General features: G+C 39.4%; 1 protein-coding gene across 3 annotated transcripts in view; it reads left to right on the top strand.

The window, feature by feature from the left end:
• LOC138039874 (coiled-coil domain-containing protein 93-like) overlaps window positions 1–5000 on the top strand; it is a 94486-nt gene that overhangs the window by 76409 nt on the left and 13077 nt on the right. The gene's annotated exons all lie outside the window — the stretch shown is intronic.

The raw sequence follows: 5000 nt of genomic DNA, 5'->3' as shown, positions 1-5000 counted from the left end.
ACTTGCTTGAATTTGTTTTTAAATTACAGTGGCCGGAACTCACAAGGAAACGAAACAGTTCTTCACTTTATATACGTAACACTTTAGATGATACCAAACTTTATTTAAGAAAGGAAGTAAGTTCGAAAATAAATAACCGATATTGCATGGCGATGATGTTCACACAGCGCCCATCCTCGGAGACCCAGGGGCAGTCAGTCGAGACGGGACGTGAATCGGGACTGGCGTAAAGTTTTCAAGTAAGGCGAGAAGAGCCCCTAGGAACATACCTTTAACGGACGAGTTCCAGAGCGAATTAAATTCTGATTTTCTGATTGGGCGGAAATTTCCGCAATTGTCTTTTTTCCTTGTCTGGCTCGTATAACAGACATATCATGCGGCAAAAATTTGGGTCGCAAAGGGACCCGCAAGATGCACAATTCGACCAATTCAGCCTAAAAGATTTTGTTACGTAAGGGCAATCGGTACATGAACTGTAAAATCAAAATGCTTGGTCAAAACACCTTCGAAGAGCCGACTAGAAATAAATCAGGAAGAAGACCAATTGCAATGCAAGGGAAGGTACTAGTCGTCTTTTAGTGTTTCGCCTCTCAAGTTACCGTTGCGAATTGATTTTGGTATTTCTGTTGCACGAGCCAGGCATGTCTCAACATTGCCATCGACCTTTTTCAGCATCACACATAAGCTTACGTGACTGTCTATAAGAGTTTAAATTAATATTGTTTATTTTATTTTTGAATGGAGACTAAGGAGAAAATTGTTGAAATGAGGTGAATAAAAATCTTGATTTCATAGACTATTCTCATGCTATGAATATGGTCATGTACAGTACCTTTTTTTCTCAATTGCAGACTATATTATGCGAGTTTTTTGTAGTTATTGTATGCTTCACAAATCTATTTGTTCACTGTTATCTTATTAACACGCATTCCGAGTTTTTGAAGTGTTGAAAACCCCTTATTACAATAAGAAATTTTCGCTTTATTTTAATATAGAATTTTACCTAAAATCAACTTGGTATAAGGAATCACGATCTGACTTCACTATATGAGTTTCTCTGATTGGGCGGAAGAAAGACAATTGCAGAAATTTCCGCCCAATCAGAAAATCAGAATTTAATTCTCTCTGGAACTCGTCCGTTAAAGGTATGTTCCCACGGGCTCTTGTCGCCTTACTTGAAAACTTTACGCCAGTCCCGATTCACGTCCCGTCTCCTTGGGTCTCCGAGGATGCACAGCGCCCAGCATTTTAGTTTTGTACTCTTAAGCTTAGTTCCCACTGGCGACATAAGGATCATAAGCATAATCATAATCATAAACATAAACATAAGCTTCTTATGTTCTAGTGGGGACGGCCGCTCTAAAAACCTAAAGCTTTCCCTCGAAGCTGGCCGTCATCTTGAAAATGAACCGACCCGAAAGTACTGGTCCTAGACTTTAATTGGCCAAAACACAATGACCCCGTTGCGTCATTATGTTTCTCATTATGTCGGTACGATTTTCGCGTTCCCACTGCAAAGAAAAGCGACATAATCATAAACAAAGCCATAATCATAATCATACGAAAAATAGTCGATCATTTTCTTATGATTATGATTATGTTGATCATAAGGGCGCCTATTATTATGTTTCTGGACGTTCCCACTAAGACATAAGCGACATAACAGCGTTATGTTCGTGCTTATGATTATGATTATGATCCTTATGTCGCTAGTGGGAACTAGGCTTTAAAGTTCTACTACATGTATGATCAAAAAAACAATTTTTATTTTTCTTTGGATTTCAAAACTATGTTAATTGGTGGGAGGCGAGTGCTCTCACCACTGCGACATCCCTGGTCGAGAGTCTTGAATTGCATTGTAGGACTGTTTTGGGGACGAGCCACTGTTTATGTAGTCGTTTACTCTGCAAAGCAAAACGACTCTCGAATATTAGGATAGGATAGGATAGGATAGGATAACTTTATTTAGACACGGTAAACTCATCAGTCGCAACTATAAAAACCTAATTAATTACCAGAATTATTACAAATTATACAACGACTACAGCTACATTATTCAAAAGTGTTCTAAGTAATCAATAAATATAACTATAATATTAAATGACAAAATAAAAACCTGCTTTACATGAGTGCCGTGTATAGAATTGTAGATTAACTTGATGAAAAGAAACGCTCGCAGCCAGCCCGGAACGCTCTAAGGGAGTCAGCCTGCCTCAATTCGATTGGTAAATTATTCCAAAGAACTGCTCCAGTGTAGCTGAAGCTATTTTTCATATAGTTTGTGTGTGGCTGTGGGATAGCTAGTTTGCCCTCTGTGTCCCTTAAGGAGTAACTGGAGACGCTACTACGGTCAACAAATTTAGAACTAAGGTAATCGGGAGTAAGACCATTAAGCGACTTATAAACCATCACAGCCTTATGGATTGTTCGTTGAGAATCAAGTTTTATCCATCCAAGTTTTTGGATAAGGTTATCAGCGTTGGCATCATAGTTCGAGTAAGTGAGTATACGCGCAGCGCGATTTTGAAGTTTTGTAAGTTTACTGGCTAGGGTTTTGCCGCAACATCCCCAGACAGAATCGCAGTAATCAAAGTGAGGCTGTACTAAAGACATGAAGATTGATCGGAGAGTCTCATGTGGAACAAAAGACCTCACTCTCTTCAACGCTCCAATACCAGACGCGATTTTCTTACATAAAGTCTCAACATGAACATTCCAAGATAAAGTCTGATCAATATGAACACCTAGAGATTTCGTAGAGGTAACTTGAGTTATAGGTGCACCGTCAATAATAAGTGACGGAGGGTTGTGAAACGTGCTTAGCCTTTGCCTCGATCCGATCAACATAAACTCAGTTTTAGATGCGTTAAGAGTAAGCTTGTTAGCAGTTAGCCATCTTTCAACTCTAGCAAGATCCTCATTTAAAACAGTGTTAATACTTTGGGTGTTATTACTAGCAAAAGTTATGTGTGTGTCGTCAGCATACATTCGAGGTTCAGAATTTAATAGACAGTGAGGTAAGTCGTTAATATATATTAGAAAAACGAGTGGGCCCAGAATTGTACCTTGAGGTATACCACAAGTAAGGAAATGGTCCCCAGAGAGAGAACCATTTATAAAACATCGTTGCTTGCGGCAGTCCAAGTATGATCTAAACCAATTGTATGAAGTGCCACTGACACCATATTTCGCAAGTTTAGACAAAAGAATATCGTGATCGACGGTGTCAAAGGCTTTCTTTAAATCCAAGAAAACGACTGCGTTTACATTACCCTGATCAATGTTGTAAGCCCAGCTATCTGTAGCTTCAAGTAAGGCAGTGACAGTGGAATGAAGAGGTCGAAATCCCGATTGGTGTCTTGAAATGAGTTTGTGTATATTAAGGTAATTATAGAGTTGATCATAAATAATTCTCTCAAAGACTTTAGCTACAACTGGAATTACTGAAATTGGGCGGTAATTATTTAGATCTGAACGATTACCCTGTTTGAACAAGGGGATGACTTTCGAAAGTTTCCATTCATCAGGGAAAATTCCAGAAACAATAGAATGATTAAAGATAGTACAGAGTGATTCGGCTATTAAGTCAGCACATTCGCGCAAGAGTTTTGCAGGTATTCTGTCCAAACCAGTAGATTTTGACTCACATAATCTGGATAAAAGAAGAAGAACCTTAGAGACGCTGGTCGGTTTTAGTTCGAATGTGCAGTGACCAGTCTCAGCTAAATAATCCAAATGAGAAGAATTGTCTTCATTGGCGTGAATATCATTTGCTAACTTAGGCCCAATAGAAGAAAAATGATCATTAAAGGCGTTAGACAACTCATGAGAATCATAAATAGAATTGCCACAGGGGAGCTTAAGTTCGCTTATGACACATTTGTGTGATTTCCTAGACATAAGCTCGTTGACAATTCGCCAGGTGTTACATGGATCACCTTGGTACTCATTGAGGACATGCTTATAGTGACATTCTTTCGCACGTTTGATTTCATTGTTTACTATATTGCGAAGTTTTTTGAATTTACGCCAGTCCTCCGCATTACCAGAACGAGTAGCTTTTAACTTAAGAATATCTCTTGCATGCAAGCGCTTTTTGAGTTGCGAAGTAATCCAAGGTGATTTGCAAGGGCGAACACGTTTATTACGCAAGGGGGCATGCTTGTCAACACAACGAAGGAACAGTTTTTTCCAGGCTTCCCACATATCATTTGGGTTATCATAGTTACCTATGATCTGCCAATTTTGATGTGCAATATCTCTACGAAAATTGGATAAATTAAAGTTCTTAAATTTTCTATAGGTAACTGTAGTATGGCCCCTCGAGGGTAAATCTATAGAAAGCTTGCGATAAGCATAAATAAGGCTGTGATCGCTTATGCCTATATGAGACACTCCAGAACATACAATCCTATCAGGACGGTTAGTAAAAACGAGGTCAATTAAAGTTGAAGAGGATTCAGTGCAACGAGTGGGATCAGTAATGAGCTGCTGCAGGCTGTAAACGTCAGCGATGCTAGAGAGTAGATTTGCGTTATGGTCCAATTGAGGAGCAGCTAAGTTGCAGTTCAGATCGCCCAAAACATAGAACTCAACATTCTCCGCGTCAATTTTACCTATAAGCGATTCGAAATAACTAAAGATCTCAACTGAAGAGTCAGGCGGCCTATACCAGGTTACCACGAGAAAAGGCTTTGATCTCGGTTTGCGGATTTCTATACAAAGATTTTCCAGTTGGTGAATACTCAAATCAGATCGCAAAGTATAACTAATGTTCGAGCGAACAAAGAAACAAACACCACCGCCAAAGCGGCCATTTGTTTTCCTGTCACGGCGAATAATTTCATAGCCAGGAATGTAAACATCACTGTCCTTAACCGAGTCGTCAAGCCTGGTCTCGTTAATTGATAGAACATCAACGGGCGTGTCTGCGAGCAAGATTCTCAGTTCGTCGATATGTTTCACCAAACTGGCGACATTCAAATTAGCTAGTTTGAATC

Source organism: Montipora capricornis, chromosome 1 (genome assembly GCF_036669925.1).
Source record: "Montipora capricornis isolate CH-2021 chromosome 1, ASM3666992v2, whole genome shotgun sequence".
Lineage (NCBI taxonomy): Eukaryota > Metazoa > Cnidaria > Anthozoa > Scleractinia > Acroporidae > Montipora > Montipora capricornis.
Note: the sequence above shows the minus strand (reverse complement) of the source record. Positions and strands in the feature narration are given on the sequence as shown.